This window comes from Drosophila eugracilis, unplaced genomic scaffold (assembly GCF_018153835.1).
Source record: "Drosophila eugracilis isolate 14026-0451.02 unplaced genomic scaffold, ASM1815383v1 contig_2153, whole genome shotgun sequence".
Taxonomy (NCBI): Eukaryota; Metazoa; Arthropoda; class Insecta; order Diptera; family Drosophilidae; genus Drosophila; species Drosophila eugracilis.
This window is the reverse complement of record NW_024573037.1, coordinates 472,249-491,660: the sequence shown is the minus strand read 5'-3', so window position 1 is coordinate 491,660 and position 19,412 is coordinate 472,249. Positions and strand designations below refer to the sequence as shown.

General features: G+C 38.1%; 1 protein-coding gene and 1 long non-coding RNA gene across 2 annotated transcripts in view; one reads left to right on the top strand and one right to left on the bottom strand.

Annotated features, from left to right (window-relative positions):
* The window catches only part of LOC108103616, a 28,999-nt gene that overhangs the window by 7,694 nt on the left and 1,893 nt on the right, over nt 1–19,412 (bottom strand). Inside the window, exon 2 of the mRNA XM_017209157.2 lies at nt 2,682–2,791. The gene's annotated coding sequence lies outside the window, so the exon portion shown is untranslated. The remainder of the gene's footprint in view (nt 1–2,681; nt 2,792–19,412) is intronic.
* LOC108103622 overlaps nt 1–19,412 on the top strand; it is a 40,570-nt gene that overhangs the window by 19,858 nt on the left and 1,300 nt on the right. The window lies entirely within an intron of this gene.

Sequence of the window (19,412 nt, the reverse complement as noted above, 5' to 3'; positions counted from 1 at the left end):
GAGAACTCCTTTTAATTTTGTATTTCACATGAAACTCATTTTCGTCTCTCATAACAAAATTGCCGCTAAGCTGCGAGCCGAGCTCTTCACTACTTCGTATGTCTTCAGCGAACAAAAGGAGAAGAAAAATGGCATTCCAGACACCAATCATGATTATTATTGGCTTTATCGCATAGAATCGGCAGCGGCAACAACCAGCACCCGTCATAAGGCATATACATATTTTCTTAACGCATTTCCAAAGTCATAAAGCAGCGGCGGGGTCATAAATGCGTGTTAAAGTCGAACAACAGAAATTCTTTAAGATGTCAACCATTAAACGCGAGAAAGCCGATCCGATTCCCTCGGAATCGTTCGTTCTCACAGATTCAAAAAAAAAATAAAAAAAAAAGTCCCACAAAAGAGACCCCGTCTTCCTACTATTTTGTAAAAATTTATTTATGAAACACATTAAAAGTGTCAACACGGCTTGCCGCACATGAGATATGTTTGGCAAGTTGCCTCTCTGTCAAAGCCGATGTTAAAACCCCTCGGATTCGTTTTTTCCAGGTCTCCACCAGTAGTAGTAGTTTTAGTAGTAGTCGTCGTCCCCAGAACCCATGGCACCACTTCAGTTCTGATTATGAACGCCTCTGAATCGCCCCGACTTGCTGCCGAACAGGGCTTAACAAAGTGATTCCAACAGAAACGTACTACTACTCTGTTCGGTGTTCCTTTTTTTTTTATTTATTTTTTTTTGTTAATATGCAAATCCCTTGTGGGATCGTTGACGAAAGCCGCTGGGTTGTGCCCAGTCGGTAAAAAGAAAAAAGAAGATGCACAGAGAGAGCGCCAACATTGAGCAGTGTTCAATGGCAGGACACGAACACGAACATGGGCTCGGACCTAAATCAGGGAATCCAAGGGTCGGCAATTGGGAATCGGACTGACTGCGTTTGGGCGACAAAATGCAGCATCCATGCAGAGAAAAGATTTTTTTTTGGTATAAACTTCATGTATTAATGTTTTCCTAAAAATAATATGGGAGTTAGAAGTATGAAATAATATTCTAAAACTATCGAAGTCCAACACTAATATATTTTGGCTTATATTTTTGTAGGCAAAATTGATCAAAAATAGTTAGCAAGGAGAACTCTTTGGAGGAGCAGAATATTGGTTAGCTAATAATATGGGTAGTGGTCAATTTTTCTACTACACATAAAAAACATTTGTGTGTTAAAACGTTCCATTTTAATTAAATAAACTTGACTAATATAGGGGAAAATTTATATTTTGCTATATAAATTATTACTGGATAGAGATTAAAATTCTCAGCAGCTAGAGTCAGTCAGATGATCGTTTAAAGTTTAAATGTAAATATAGTTTTTAATTTAACTACAATTTTTATTTCTGTGTATGCTCTGGCGCTACTTGGGACTTTGGCCGACTGTCGCAGTCGATCAGACGTGATGTTTGGGTCGGTCTGCATAGCAGGGGTCCGCTCTTTGAATGCTCCCCGGTTCGGGCTCCCCGTATCCTCGGCCTGATTCAGTCTGGCCAGAATGCTCGTAATCCGGGGCTTAGACTGTGTTTTAAGTGGATAGGTCGGTTAGCCCTCAAGCGCAAACACGATGCCGCATCAACATGATCGGATGGAAAGTGTGATGTTGGGGCTACTGGATCTATGGGTTTTCTGTGTAGCATCTGCTCTTATAAATATTTTTTTCTTTATGAAATGGGAGCGTTTAAGTGGAAGAATCACTGGTTTTCAGTTCATGTTTAGGAGCTTCAGATATGTTTGGGTTGACAGACAAGGAACTTATTTAAAGTGATCACAAATTGGTATTTTAGTATTTTTGTATTTTTGTTTTCTTGAGATTGATATTTGTATTCGATTAGTTTTTTTTAAAGCCGGGCTGTTTTGTTTTTTTTTTTCCAAAATATTCAATTTTAAATGGTTTTTTGTTTATCATTACAATTCAATTCTTCCCAAATATGTACATATATGTATGTATTTTTTAGCAATGGAGTATTATTTATTCAACACTCTTATCTTTTAAAAAGATCATCGATGGGACACTAGCGATCTGCCTGGTATTTTTTTTCTGTTTGTTTTGTTTTATTTACTTATCGATTTTTGGGGCGTCACCAAGATGATGTCCAAACTGCGACTTGAAATGCGGACCAGCCAGCTTTGGCACAGGCTATTCAAGCCATCTCATAGGCTTGGCCGTGGCATTTTCGGCCAAAAGAGCGACTCTACCGAAAGTACGCCGAACTGATCTCAAGTAAACCACAAAAGCCATTCTTGTTTGTTGCCGGGAGCAAAATCAACGATTGATTGAAGTTAAGGAAAGGCAAGGAGATTGGGGCTCAAAACTTTGGTTGGCCACAAAAAAGAAAAAAAAAACCGAGGCTAAAAAAGAAAAAAAAAACTGATGATAAAAACCGAGGCTGAAATCGAGGCGGCGGCTTTGTTCATCTGCTACAAGCATCGCATTTAATGAGATTTATATCAGTTTTTAATAGCTTTGTGACTCTATTGTGCTTGGTGGCCGTATCTAAAGCAAATCTGGAGTCATCTTGTCGGTGCGATAGGGATATACAAATTAGTCTGCCAAGACATTGTCGAAATAATGGCCTAAAAGTGACCGGTATGAGGAAGTCGAGGAAAACTCACATATATCTATGATACAACTTACGTATTTGTTTAGGCCGTGGACCGACTTCCTGAAGTGCGTTGTAGAATATATTTATAAGTCTTCGGCTTGGTAGAGTATATATATATAGAGAGAGAGTATCCACGGCAGATCTGAAAAAGATAGAGGAGAAGAAAAGCAAGTGGTTAGCTATAGTCTGTCTGGGCGATCACGATCTAACAACAAGTTTTGATGATTTATGCCAACACGTCCGTCAAAATGTCAAATTCTTGGGCACACATCAACAATTCGACACATTTCACACATCGATGCCAAAAACCAAATCTTTTAGCTACCGAACATCGATTCGGGATTGCCGCAATGCCCGAAGTCAACTTTATTTGTATTTTCAAAAAAAAAAAAAAAAAAAAAAAAAACCCCCCACCCCTTTTGAAAATTGTGTTAATTTAAATCAAATGACAAAATATAATAAACGACCATAAAATTTAATCCGAGTCTTTTCTAAAAAGGTACGAAAAATGTGCCAAGTGCTTTAGCACACAAAAGTCGTAGAAGTCGACTAATGTAGTCACTTTTTGACTGAAATTGATACTTAAATGATAAATATATATGATTCAATCATATTCTTTTCTTATGTAGACTTTTAATAGATTCTTATTTATATTTCCAGTGTCAAAACTCTAAGCTAAGCTATGGATGTATAAAGTAAATCGGGTGGAACAATGCAAAATGACTATAATGTATTAATATTCCAATAAGCTTTGAATTCGAAAAACGTGTTTAATTCTTTAATTTCCAAAATATGAACAAATCTATCTAAAAAAAGAAATAGGACGAAAATGTGATCTCTAATGTAGAGTGTTTGACATTAAGCAAGTCAACGTATGACACAAAAGCGAAAAATGAAAACCAATTAAACAAGCTAATCATTTTATTGTCATTAGCACACCGGCAGCAACAACACATACAAAGGGAAAAGAAGAAGTCAAATTTAAACGGCTTATTAGCAGTACCATTTAGGTGTTATCGTCAGTTATGGCCATTGTGTGTTTGTAAAGAGAAACCCATGTCTATGGATAGGCAAAATATAAATATACCCTTAAAAATAGGTAAAAAGCGAAAACATTGTTTCATAAAAATCATATTGAATCTCTACAGACAGATTAGATTTTTAAACACATTTTTCTGTAATAATTATATAGATTTGGCATCACTTCGCTTACAGTTTTAGAGTATTCATTGTATCGACTTCCAGCTTGCAGACATTTATTTGTTTACTTATCGTGTGGGTTTATGTCTTGGACAGTTAACAGTTTTAACTGTGCAAACATTGGGGTAACTTATTAGCGGAATTATCAGCTTCGTACACGTATTATATATGTGACAGCAGCGCATGTCAACCAGGCAAATCAACAGCCATCAAATATATAGCGAACGGGTCTGATAACAGCACGAAAATATGGCATCATTCAACTTAAAATAGATTCAGTTTTGAAATGCATATTTGTTAGAGGATAAAGGATTTCAATCTCTCATTATTGGAAAAAAATACAGTAAAACTGAAAAGTGAACTTTACGAATTGCAAATTTAAAGTTCGTAAAAAAAAGAGGAAATGCCACATAGTTAGTTGGACTACTGAAGTATTGATTGATTAATGAACTGGTATTTCGTCTGAATTTTTCATGTATCCGGTACTTTTATTTCCCCTTCTTGGCTGCTTATACCCTTGACCAGAGTGCCGGTCTTGATCCTTCCGCCCAGCACGACTATTGCTGCCCCGTTGACATTGTAATTGAATCAATAATAAAATCAAAATGTACGACGACGACGACAATGACACTTGGATTTTGACTCCAACTTCGATTACGTCTGCGTCTCCGTCTCCGTCTGGACACAAGTTCCTATCCTCCGTGTCCGTGTCTGTCTCTGAATCCATGTCCGTGTTCGTTTCGCTGTCCGTGTCATCGTGTCATCATTTCAGCATTTCAGCGCAAGGAACGGCAACGTCACCATCGCCGGCTCTTGAGAGCCGGGACCCCCTTTTCGAATTCCACTGAGTATATGGGGTGTAGGCATCGAACTTGGTTTACGATTCGGCCGGGTCAGATCTACACCATATATATGTATATATATATTTACACAGAAAGAAATGTGTGGAATTTTTTTTTTTATTTGATAAATTAATTATCGATAATGAATGCCAAAATATACTTAAACTTAAATCGTTTAAACAAGTTACGACCTTATCCATTTTAAAACTTCATTTGAAAATAGTTTAATCAATCTAACTTCTTAATTTGGCTTTGATTTATCTTTTCTAAAATTTATAAAAAATACCAAAAAAAAACTTCCATATAACTTTTGATCGTAAAAGATGACCATAGAATTTCGTTATCCTATAAATCACATCTCTGGTCTTCTGAGCCTATGTGAATTGTAGGTCATAAAAATATTGTCAACAGAAAAAAAAAATCGAGGGGTAGTCGACTTTATGCAATAAAATTGACTATAAAATCGAAACTGGAAAATGACTAGAAATTTTTGTGACACCATTTAGCTAGTGAGCTTTTGTGATATGGCTGTTGTTTCCACCGTGAACGTCAATGCTCAATCAATGACTTCGACTGGGCTGTCTGACTAGCAGACTTTCCTCGCCGAGTGCATGCTTGTGTCTTTCCTTTTAGAATTTGTTATAATGTGTACGAGAGTATATACATATTTCATTTTTTGAACTGTCTCCCTGACAGCCCACGAACGTTTTGAGTGACGTACAAAACGATGTCGTGTTGTCGTGCCACGGATTCGACTTCGCGTTCGACCAGGTTGACTTTTTGTCGTTTCTCCTCCACTTTTGCCGTATATATATATGACGTTTATATGGCGTATAGTATATATAGTCTCAGTCAGATCGACGGACATGGCAATGGTGACTTTGACTTGAATGCGCCAAGCGAACGATTTCTCGAGTGGGACGTCAAATCAGCTGAACTTTTCATTAAGGCCTTTTGAAATTCGGCATTAACCCTTTCGGTGTACCGTCCCTGCTGTCACACTGCCTTTATATGTAACCGTTGGTGTTTTGCCAGTGATCAGGGGGAACCCATTAGCAGTTGATCCACAGCGTACCAAATCAAACTGAAGACGCTCGACAACAAACGACTTGACTTTGTCAGCGGCCTGACAATCTCGCATAAATCATAATAATCCTTTGCTCTTTTCCAACTTAGGCAATGTGACTTCTAATCATCAGGGTTGTAAAATTGGCGGATTTAATGCCAGATTTTCGGATATTTTAATGAGCTTTCGGTGAAGAACTGGAAAATATACACTAAGGATTTCTTTTTGAATTTGTGCTTTATATGATTTCAATTTGATACATTTAATATTATAAAGTTAAGGGCCCATCTGTTTGTAACAGACAAAAATAATTCCAAGTGCATATTAGGTTTTTCAGTATTTTTTTGTTCGGAAATACTATTGCATTATTTTTTTTTTTTAACATTTCCTACTATTTCATTTATATAATGCATATACTTATAATCTAACTCTTCAAAGATCCTTTCTAGTTAAAGTTATCACCACATTAATGCTAACAATACAATGATTTTTAGCTTATTTCTCACTTCTAACTCTTTTCAACACTGGGCCCGAGGTGTTCAGACAGGAAAAAATACCAGGACAGGGTCTGGAAGTGGGACTGCAATTGGGGACCTGGCATTGGCCTGTGCGCGTTTAAGTTTTTTTTTTTGAAAGGCAGCCGTCATGGCGGTGTCAGTAGTTTTGCCGGCCGGGCGAGCGAGCCAGGCCTCATACTGGCAGACAGTCAGTCAGCCAGTCAGTCAGTCAAGTCAGCGATTCACAAAAGGAAACACTTGAGAAGTGAACATGTTAACGGGAGAAATAGTTCGTCGCCGCCTCCAATCCAAAGCCGAAAGGCCGCAAAGGAGCCGCTAGAGTATGCTCTATGGTATACCGTATATATATATAAATATATATATGGTATATGGTGGTGTTTTTTATAATGCTGCAGGTGGGGAAGAAGGTGCATATTGTGTCGCCCGAGCCCAAACCCAAAAACAACACTTGCGAGAGTCACTCGAGAGCTGTCAATCCGAAAAAGCTGGAAAAAAACTGCCAGCGAATAAGGTAAATACAAATGGGCGGCAGACGGCAAAAGATAACGAGTCGAAAAAAGTCAAGGGTAGCGTCAAGTCGAGTGGCTCCAGTCCCCCCGCCCAATCCCAATCCCAATTCGCACAATTCCCAATCCCGAATCCCCGAATACCATGCCCAATTCCCAGCTTGCAGTTTCGATCCGAAGCTGGATCTGGACACACACTCATCGTAGCTGGAACGCGGCGCAACGTTATTAGCTCTCGTACCAGTTTTCATCCAGGGGCGTTCCGCTCGGAGGGCATTAAATGATTATCTGGCTCTGTCATGCCACTGAGATCGGTCTCGAAAATTATGCGAATTTCATACTTTAGGGGGCATGTTCTCCTTGTTTCTGTCTGGTCTGTCTCTTGTGTTTATGTTATTTCTCGTCGTCTTTTCAGCATTCATCTTCTCCTGTGTCCTGTGTCTTGTGTCCTTTTCGTCTTTTTTTTTTTTTTTTTGTTTTAGTTTAAACTTCTTCATCTGATATCGATATTATAACTGGTCGATATATGTGTAACCAAACCGATTTGATTAAGAATAACAATATTTGGCAGCAGGTGTAACTGAATATTGTTGTTTGTTGTTGAGTTGGGGAAAAGGGAGTTTACTGTAGAAGACACTGAGACATTCTTTCAAAATGGCCAAAGATATATGAGAATCGAATTTACGATTGATGAGCTTTAATCCTCTTAGCATATCAATCGTAAATTTTAATATCACCTTCCTTGGCCATTTTTGCATCTTAAGTAGATTTCTTAAGATTTATGATGACTTACTGTTAGATACACTTTTAAAAGTTTTACTAGAAATTGAAAGTTAACTTTCTACAAGAAAAATGATTCTCTAGTCTGAATCGATAAGTCATTTTATCGATAGGTTTTAAATATATATACGATATGATAAACTTAGACTCAAACATATTATTTCTAATTTAAGAAACGATTTTATTGTTTTTCCTTCATCAGTTTTTATAAGTGTATTCGATAACGTCAGCCTATGGTTTCTCGCCTTTAATGTACGACTCTTAGATTCGGTGAACTGTTTATAGATTTGCATACAAAGATGGCCTGAGAGATGGCCATGGCGGAAATATCCGGGCGCGGAGTGATTGGCTCCTAACCAAACGAATGGCAGCTGAAAAGGTATCCTAGGGAGCCAGCTGCTGGTCGAGGATGGATGCATATACTCGTATGAGATCTTCAAGTCCGAGACATAGAGGGAGTGAAAGAGAACTTTTTATCGGGACTGGAGATCGTGGCAACCAGGCACTAGTGCGGCAGTATCAAAACGAAAAGCCCTGCAGTGACCGGCGATAGGATGCGAAAATAAGATGGCAACAAATGGCCCATTTTGGACATATGGCAATGGGTGTCTGTAATCGTCATGTTGGGTAATATTCGCTCGTAAAAGTATCACCGACCATGTTTTCCAGAATGAGAGAGAATCCTCTATATCGCCGCCACCCGCCAAAGCCAAAGCTGGTTGAAGACTTGAAAGTGAAGACGCCACCGCCACCAAGAACGTAGCAATATAATAAGAACAGGAACAGAGAGGCCTGTGAACCGAAAACAGCAGGAAGATCTCAGCCAATGACCATTCCATTCTCCTTCGTGGAGACCTCATACGGTGTCCCAACTGGAAATGTTCAGACTGAAAACGCAAAAAAAATCAGTCGCAATCCTCGGGCTCACCTGCCTGCCAGATCGATGCTGTGCATTTCCATTTGCATTTCTATTTCCCCTCGGCTTAACTTAACTTAACGCAGTTCAAGTCAGCTCCCTTGATTTCTTTTCCTAACACTCTAATTCATTAAGATTCAGAGATACATCAACTTCATGTCATCTACCACGAAACCTTGTAGATGTGAAGTATTGTCCTTTGAAGTGGGAACTTTCGAACTTATGTAATCAAGTATAGAAAGTAAGATTCTATTAATTTTCAAATTCAAATTGAACTTAAAATGGAATTCTTAAAACATTTTTAAAGTCGAAAGGCCTTTTTACAAGTCGTCAGAACTTATTAGCCTCAGGCTTGTAGCCATTAATATCCACAACTTATTAAGCTTTCTAAAGCAAGTGTTAACGATTTAATTTATTTTTATGCCATTTTTAAAACAAAATTAAAATAGTACGTAACGGATAAAGGAAGCGTTTTCGCACCGATAAGATTATATATAGTATAAATATTCAATGGCCTGACTATTGAGTTTCTTCTTTTATTTTTTTTTAAAGCGGGATTAAATTTATTGTCGTTTTTATTCTCATGGTTGGTTCATTGCCAGCTAGGAAAGATGAGAGCGAGATGCCGATGTCCCTGTTCCAAGTCAGTCCAACGCCAAAGTCTCCATGTCCAAGTGCAAGTCCATCTGCATTCCCATGGCCTTTACCTTTCCCGCTCCTGCTGACAGGTTGGCTTATTGAGCCCGAGACAAGATAAGTGCTTTTGTCTCCCCCTTCCTCCTTTGATGCTTGCTGATCTACGGCTCTGCACGCGGACGCGAATGTGAGCGCGTTCACAGCCACATTTACATTCACATCAACAACTACACTCACATCATACATCCACATCAACATTTACATCCACATCATACAACCACATTCACATCCAAGGAAATGGCGGGTTCAGTTCTCACTCGCACATTTTATGATGGCCCGAGATTGCCATACTTTCTAGCTTTGCCTCCGTTGAGTGATTGAATTGGATAGGATGGGCTCCACTCTATATATGTATATATATATATATGTACATATATATATATATGTACATCGGTTAAAAAACAGCCTCCTATGGCAGGTGTCTCGTCTAACTGTTTGATTTCGTTTGCCATTGTTTTTCTTGCTCGTTTTTTTTATAATCCCCTTTTTTGGCATTATCAAGCCGCAGTCATGGACCCGTCGCATCACATTGCTTCGCCATTGTGCAACGGCGGTAACTGGTTTTCCATCCATCCATCCATCCAACCAACCATCCAGCCAGCCAGCCAGCCAACCATCCGTCCATCTGTACAGACGCCCAGGCCATCCATCCATCCATCGGTCCAGCCTTCGCCCCTTCGCTTTATCTTTTAGCGAGAATTGCCAATCATTCGCAGCCGCAATAAAATTACATGAGTAAAATGTGTCCGCGAGCATTCGTGGTACTTGATCGTTTTTTTCAAGAGTGCGGTAATCGGTTTCAATTTCATCTTTATAGTGTTATGAAACCCAGGGTTCGCGCACAGCTTTTCAGTCGCCACCTTCTCAACAAACGGCGACTCAACTCCACAAAAAGGAAGAGTGCTTCGGTTTTGGTTTTGGGGTTCGATGCTCGGTGGGTGGACACTCGCATTGGGTGGATTGGTATCCATCCTTTAATCGGTATCATCTCGGCACACTGTTCGGAATTCGGAAAAAGAAGAATGTGGATCGAATGGAATGCGATGAGCCGAAATTATCCTCAAGATTATGGTAATTATGGTGCAAATTCTTTTGAATTTATTTTAATGACATTTTTTGTTGAGAGATTGGAAGATATTTTATGAAATAAATATAGATTGATTTTGTAGCATTCCTTCTAATTGTTACTTTTAATTAGGAAAGAAGCCAATTTCGATATATTTTATATGGTCGATCATCTTGCACGTCCCTCTTCATGGAAAGGAGATTTTTTAAAAAGTTTTGACTACATCTTATGCTCAGAGACTGCACAACAAGAAAAATGTAACAGCATTTGCTTAAACAAACATTTAGGTTTCAGATTTGGTGCAAGGCTAATTATATTTCTTTAAAGTAATTGCTTTGGTTCTAAATATCCACTTTTATCTATATGAAAGGTCACTATTCCAAAATTGATAATTTTGTTTAGTGTACTCCACCCGCTTCTCCACATTCATCTGACCGTTCTTGCAGTCCATGCCGCTGGGCTCTGCTCTATTGCTCCTCCATTTATTTAAGATGGCTGGAGCTGAAGCTGAGTTTGAGTCTGGAAACTGAAGCTGGAACTGGAGTCAGGAGTAGAGAGGTGGGATCCCGGGCTGCGACTTGGACTTGGACTTGGAGTTGAGCCTGTAAAAAGCAATTCACTGTAATTGCTTTGTGACTTATGGCCCGGCCCAACTTGCGCGTTCATCGCTTTACCGATTGCTAGTCGGCAGGTAGCTGCCGACTCCACTCAAAGGTCCCACCTCCTCCTCCTCCTCACCCGCGTCCGCCACCGCCTCCACCACCAATGTCCAAGATTTCCACCTCCATTTCCACTTCCACATCCTCTGCCACAACCACACCACCACCACCAATCTTCACAGTGTGTCCCTATTTTTGCGGTCGTGGCTTGGAAAGGCTGCGTAGTCTGGCAAAGTGGTAGTGGTAGTGGCGACTTGACCTTGTCATGCCATTAAATAAAATCAAACAGAAACTGAACTTGGTCCGAGAGATGTTCCCGCCAGTTTGCCAGTTTTGCCAGTGTGTCCGCCCTCTCCTTCCGGCGACCCTTTTGGGTACCAGGTAACGCCCTCATCTCTTCTCGACGAATCGCTAATCCCACAGTTCCATCTACTCCATCGTCGTCGTCGTCGTCGTCTTGGCACATAACGAGTTGCTATATTTTGATGGATTTGCCTGTTCGAGGTGTAAATATTAAACAACGGCCGTTGTGCGAAAACGTACAGTATCCACCGACTGATGTCAAGAATGCACCCCATGCTCTCCTTGTCCCTCCATCATCATTCTTATCCTTTTAGCCTCATCTTGCTAACTGGTTACTGCCGCAGTCTGCAGTTGTTAAACTTGATGACTGATGCTCATTGAATCTAATGCAAACGAAATCCGCCTAGAATCGCACTTCGCTGTGAAGAAAGTCTCCTTTCATTCTGTAGACAAGATTGACATTAAGAGATGGTAATATCTTAGCTAAGATATTGGTTTGTATTAAAGTTTAGAAGTTAAGAAATTAGACACTACCATTTCGTAATCTATTAAAAACTTCAAAACTTCTTATTAAGACTCTCAAATTAGTACATGGTCTGAAAAGCTGCGGGTCTAACACATAGATGGCGCTAGTCTTATTGCAGTTACATTTTTTTCTGTTAATACTCAAATAACAGCTATTAAAGTATCATGATATTCATGTTAAACCAATTTGAATTGGATTAAGTATCATCCAATACACCTTTTCGACCCTATAAAGATATACCTTCATGATCATCATAAACAACCGCGTCGATCTAGACATGTCCGTTTAGTTTGTCCGTATGATGCCGTTGTTGGTGAAGTTTGTTTAAATGTCTGGATACGCCCCATTTAGATGGCCCGATCGTTCCTATGACAGCCATATATTATATATGTATAATTAAGAAATCGGCTTTTTTCTTTGTCTCGGTTTTTTTTGTCTTCTCCGGCGACACTGAACACTGGTCAACAAATACTTTTTTTGATTAAGTTTATGATTGTTCTTTGCCCTTATAAGAACTGCAAAAGATAATCTGTATGGACCGAGAGATGGAATACTTGTTAGTTGCAGTTACTATATATATTTCAAAGATCCTATAAACATAGTAATTGAAATCAGATCCTTATTTCGAATTGGATTGCGAATGGAAACCTTGGCTAATCAACATATCAGCGAGTATTGCATTTGTGTGTTGTCCCATGTGGTGTGGCAATTGCCGGGAGATAATGGCGCAAAGTGCCCGCCACGGGATGAATATCGAATGAATATTGGCAATACAAAAAAGAGATAATAAAAAAAGGAAAGGGAAAGGGACTGCAAGAATAGGAATATTGGGATGCAGAGAGAACAAAAAAACAGAAAAAATGAAGAAGAAAAAAAAACGGTCTGTGGATCACGGGCCAAAGTTGGGATCAGCTAATACGCTTTGCTTGGACTCGGCTTGTCATTAGCTCACAGCTGCCAGCGTGAGTTCAATTACAGGCTGGGTCCACCAGACCTCGAAAGCCGAGTCGGACTGGTTGTGCAGGTCGGCAGGAAATCGCATGCCATTACAAATTGTCCACATCAATAAATGGTGGCGAACGAGTGTGCACCGTGCGCTGAACAGTGGGACAAAAATGACTTAAAACCATAGCTTGCATAACTTGTATTAACTATAGTTAGCAGTAATCGAAGATCATTTTAAATTATTGTTTCACTGAAAAGCAACTTTGATGTGGCCTAACCTTCTTTATTGACTTTAATCTTTTCCTTCTTATTAATATCCGAAAACTACTTAAACTATCCCACTGTGCACTGTACTTGTATTGCAAACCGATGTCACCAGCTTCTCACCAAGAAAATAATAGCAGATAAGGAACGAAAAAAAAATCAGAAAACAAAAACTAAAAACTCAAGAAAAATATTTGAAAAAATATTCATTTTTAGCGTTCCCTTCAACGACTGTGTAAACCTTACTATATGCAAAACTTAAAAATACCTTTTTGACATCCCAAAAACAAATTATTAAAACCAATTAGGCTAATATTTCAAAGAGCTGACATTTGGTTTCATCTTGGAGATTATCTCGTCTTAATATTTGGGAAGCGTATAATCCAATAATTTCTTTATTGGCCTGTCAAACTCATTTCTTTTTACATCTCCCTTACCCCAAGTCATTAGTTTCTCTGAGTGCAGACCTTGCTCCGAGCGCTAACTTGATCTTAAGGAAAAAGTGGCTAAAAGTGAGGGAGAAATGGCCGGGGCAATCGGAAATCTTAGAGTCTTACCATAAACATGAATGCCGGCCGCCAGCCTTTGGCATTCATCAGTAGGGCTCGTTAAAAGCTAGTCTCTGAAGTTCCACATCTCTCTTTTATTTTGCAGATGAACAGAAAGTACTTTTAGAGAAAAACAGCGTATAATATATGTCCGATTTTATAAATTTGGAAAATTTAAAAGCTATACGATCTAGAGAATTCATTTTTTAATAACTATAGATTTACATATATGTGCTTTTCTAAAAAAGTGACTTTTGAGAAAGTTATTTATCAAAATCTACGTTTTAGGCTGTGCTGCTTACCTAATGTGTCAAGGAGCTGATACTTTTCTTTAAATATAGTACTTAAATATATGCAAAATAGACTATACATATAATTCACTCGATTCAAATAATCATATCAGGGTCAACAAATATTATATGCGAGTGTGTGTGTGTGTGTGTGAAAAAAAAGCTTACTTTTATGGCGTTTTGTGTTCATGGAAACTGTTTGGCATGCGTGTTAATTTGAATATAAAAGCATATTAAAAACGCGGTGCAACGCGTTTCGGGTCCAAAACCTTTTATTTCTCAAGCCTCAAGCTCCAAACAAAATGCATGATTAATTCATTGCGCGGCGGCGCATCAAGATATTTTCCCAGAGAATTGTCAACTTTGGAGTTATGGAGTTAATTATTGTTGGAAGTTGAAAGTTTGGAATTTAAAGTTGGAAGTTGCGCACAGATGGGAGACAGTCAGTAGTCAAGTCAAAGAGACGGGACAATGATTTTTTTTAGAGCAATTAAACGCCGAGCACGCCGAGGTTTACTATGTGAAAAGAAGCCATTAAGGTCGCGCATGTCACAAATTAGCCGAAATTAAAAACATTTAATCTTTCGTGCCCAGGCAAAGTGAAGACGACAGAAGATCGACTAGAGAGGAAAACCCACAAAAAGCTACAAAGAGCATAGCACAATACAGCAACAACAACAACTGAAGCAGAATAGAGACAAAGCAGCAGTTGGATGGTAAACAAAAGCATACCGCCAGTCACACGAATAGTCTCATCACTTATAAAACCAAATTAAATTGGAGCAGTGACGTTTTAAAATCTTGGCAACTTGAATAAGATTTGAATTAGTTGAATTACGATTGTATGTTTTATATTATGCTAAATGGAATGGGAGTTTTTCATAAATTAAATGTATAAATTAAATGATATTTAATTTATAATAAAGTTATAATGAAAGTTAGTTGAGATCCAGAAAATGTACTATTCTTTGTAAGTTTTGTAAGATATTTTATAGATTTTTTATGATGATTACAAACTGTTAGATATTAAAAACAGAAATTGTGTGCTTTAAAGTCCTATTCGATTGACCATTTGTGTACTTTTTGACCACTCATGCCACTCAGTTGCGCTACAAATAGATTGACTTTTATGAGGGACAGAGATAGAGGAAAGAAGCCCTGACGAGCGAGATAAGTAAAGGCCATCCATGTAGATTCATTCCCAAGTATTCTGTTGGATCATTGCTGCTCAGATGGCGATATCAATGCCCAGACAGACAAGAAGCCCACCACCTGATGGTAATTGTATTGCAAAACGCGCTTCCCTCCATCTCTCGCCAAAAAAGAAAAACAAATTTAAGATGGCAGAACAATGGATCTTAATCAAAAAGAAAAGGCAAAACCTTGATTTGGATGTCAAATCCATGTTGAAAAACTAATCACCAATGTCTCATTTCCGACATGTATACGCGATAGCAAAAGAGGTATAATTGTTGGTTAATAAATACAACCCGGTACAAGGATAGATTAGTTGCAATGTATATAAGGGATGAGGGGTAACAGTAGTAGGAGTAGGGGGCAACACATTTCCGACCCTATAAAGTACCGTTTGCAAGTCAACATGGCCACAAAAGAAGGGTCCTTTTTGTACAGTTAAACGGGTTTATTGCATTCGTGCAGAAGGTTGCAAAAACCGTTTCCTCCTCCGACCTTATTGAGTATATAAATTATTTTCCAGGCATATGCCTGTAATAATATCCACATAATTGTTATGCTATGTATTATGTAACAGAATGGTCTCATATATATATATATATATTTTTTTTTCAAAAACATTAACCCAAACTTGAAATTTAAATACTACTAATCTGAGTGGCAGTGGCAATCATAGGCACTTGTATATAAATGTTTCTTTCTCGTTTCAAGAAATAAATCAAATTGTTCCATTGTCTTGATGGATACAAAATCACAGTGGCAGGCCAATCTCGAGGCCGTGAAAGATTTCTGAGATCTCGGAAATCTTAAAGATCTCTGACCAGCCAGTTGGCAAGGTCGACCATGCCTTAATTATTAATACACATTACATAGCTTTAATGGCTTAATCGAAATGTGGGAAAGGAAAATACGAAAAATCGATTAGATTGGAAATAATTATTAAATATTTTGGTTTTAAGTTTGCTTCACATTTATTTTACAAATTTTAATTTTACATATTTAAGTAATTGCTTTTACTTTTGCCAAATATTTTACTAGGAAGTAAGTTTTTGAATCTGATAAACCAATAGGTTTATTATTTTATATTCTGACTGATTGAAATCATTCTTTCATTGTAAGTGAGAAGATTAATATTTCACCACTTCTTTGTGTATATACATATATAATACATATATATCTTTTTTTTTGGGCGCCGCTGCAATGCAATCCAACAATGGCCCTTTAATCGGGCTTATTTCTGAGTTCGTTATGGTAATGAAAATTGGACAATAAGTGGCCGTACGGTTGAATACAAAACTGAGGCTGGCTTCCTGGCTGGCAAGAGGGAATCTTGTTGCAAAACAACAAAAACACACACCAACAACAATAATAATAACAATAACAACCAAGAAGCCGAAAACAACTTGGACTTGGTGGAAAATTCAATTTGGTGCCAGCAGCAGCAGCAGCAGCAGGATCAAAAAAAAAAAGATACAAGAAAACACTGCAAAAGCGAGTGCAATAAATTGTTACATTCGCGGCACGACGCGCACCTGACACATAAGCTCCAAGTTGTCGTCTTCATCTGCGCCGCAGCAAAAACCCAAAAGAGAACTCGACCTGTAGGAGAGTTCGAAATATACAATATAATATATATATATATATATATATATATATATACCCGATCCCACCATATCCCGAGACCAAAAGGCCCAACTGAGAATGGAGAACCGAGACCCAAAGCGATTACGATCTGGCCAAAAACTGTTGCCAAGTCGATCGAGCACTTCGAGCGGAAGATTGAACATCTGGTGGCTTGCTGTGAGGTAGCGGAGGTGGCGGCCCATTGGATCACAGTGGGCTAAATTTCAGTTTTGTAAATTTGGTATCACACAGGATTTTAAAGATAGTTTTTAAGTAATTTTAAGCTAATATTTAGAAAAAAATTGTCAAATTTCTATTAAGAACTATAACTTTCTGCTTTAGTTTGTAAGATCTAATTGCATTTTATAATCAATGTACCAGCTTTTTGGAAAAATGCGAAATGCTATTAATTTTAATTATTTCCATAGGTTTAAAAAACTACAAAATGTTATATATTATTTTAAAATTGTATAAAGAACTAATTAATTTAAGACTTAACAGTAATAACCTAGTCAAAAATCTATCAATGTATTAGCTTAAGGCATTTGCTTTTTCTAAATTGCAATTTATTGCTTTTCGTTACATATAATATGATCTTGAACCACTGTCCCAGCGGTGACTGCTCTGCAATTATACGCCATGGCTGGCGGGGGTGGTCGGAATGGGATGAGATGAGATGGTCAGCGGATTCAGTGGATTATACGAGCCGGCGCTGGGCAGCAACAATTACGATGACGAGGTCGGACTTGGATGTGTGGTTATGGATATATGGATGGGATATATGGATGAAGTGGATGTGTAGCTGTGGCTGTGGATGTGAGAACAATGTCCCATGTCCTCCATTATTGCATCTGCACATTCGTGTGTTTTGCTGTTGCCGCTGCCTTTGCAATCTTATTTTATGCCACCGCGGGCAAAGGGACCACATTCAAGTCCTCCTCATACTCCATAGTACATATTTTTAGTGTTGTTTTTTAAAAGTTTTTTTTTTCAAAAAGGAAAGGGGAGCACAAATCGAGCAAAATTATTACTGTCCTGGCGAGTAAAGTGAAGGAGTGACTGGAGAGATCGTTGGATCTATAACTGCCCCACTTCCCAATTTTGTACTGCTCCTAGTTGGACAGTCTACATCACCTTTGTGGATGTTCTTGTTATTTACTTGACTTGCCTTTGGCAAAATATGCTAATTAATAGACAGCCAATGGGCACTTAAAGGCAGAGAAAAGGTATGCCATTTATCTGATCCAATGACTGAAATCACTGGTATTTAAAAGGAAAGTAACTTAATACAAGAATATATTTGAAAATATGGTTTAAAGTAATACTTTACTGAATGTATCAGGGTATATCTTTTTCCTTTTCGAGAACAATTGGTCTTCAAATTAAGAAGTAATAAGAAGTAACTTTGATGTTTTAAATAGATTAAATACTTTGATCATTTTAAAATGTATTTGGGAATAGTCTTTAGGTAAATTCAAGTGTAAATGTTTCTAGTAAACAGTTTTCCTTGGAGATTTTGTCAATAAATATTACAAAATTTTATAAATTACCTAATTATTGTCACTTTTGTTCAGTGATTTGACAAGCTAGTTCTTCTTATTGTGTTATAAAGAATTACTCAACATTTTTTATTTGTTACAACAATCTTTCTTAATTTGAAAGTGATATAATAAAATTGGTGCTCATTCAAGTGGTGCAATGGTAAGCAAGTGTCAGAGGGTCTTTAGCACTGTTTACCTTGCGGTTGGATTGGGCTTTCGGATCGGTCTTTCAGACCTGGAGGCACTGAGGCATTGGCCTCTCCGCTTTGGCTTCAACTCAACTGGCGCCCATTGTGGACGCCTGAGCGACAATCTTTGTCGTCAGCCAACCATGATCCCCAGGTGCTTGGGAAGCGGGAAAACAAAAGTTGGAGTTGAAGTCAGTGTTGGGTGCTTAATGCAGTTCCAGCCTGTCATTCGGTCTTTGTCTCTTGGCCACCTTCTTTAAAAACACTGGGAAAAAATTATATTTAAGAGAAAATGTTGCTAGAAAGGAGTACTTTACATAATAAAGAATCAGTTAGTTATAGCAAAAGAAAGCGTTGAGTTCCTTTAACCAAGAAAATCTTACTAACTGAATTCCAATTGCAGTGAAAAGATGCGAAACAAGTGTGGAAAAGTTGGTTATAAGTCTAGGTGTTATTGGCAGTTGTAAATAAAGCTGGAAAAGTCAACTGCCGTTCTATTGCTAATTATAAGCATGGTGTAAATTTACAATGCACTGTGCTTACAGCTCACGAACAACCGATTATATATGACTATATAGTTATGGCCTCCGTTGTGACTCGACAATTGCGCCCACATATTTATATATACTTATATATATATATATATATCTTTGACAAAGGTTGAGCAAAAAGACAAAAGGCAAATGTCGGAACTGTGTTGTCAGGTATATTTTTCCCACTCACACATTTTCATTCAGAATTTCTTATGTCTTAATTTTGTCATTTTGAAATGAAGAACTCGGAGATATGTATATTCACATTTCATTTATTGTTCATCACTTCTGCGAATAGGAAATCAATGTTTAGGCAAAAACCTCCACCAAAATACACATAAACATCAAGGCACACACACACACACACACACGTGCTCGCAAAAATACACACCAGCATACACAAACGAGGTATTATATTTGCGCGGAACCGACCTTGAGATTGAATAAAAAAAAGAGAATTAATAAAAACCGAAATGACCTGTTTAATTCATGAGAAAATCCAGATGGAAGATATGGCTAAGGCTGGGAAAAAAGTGGGGAGTGCTCGTTTGAGGGAAAA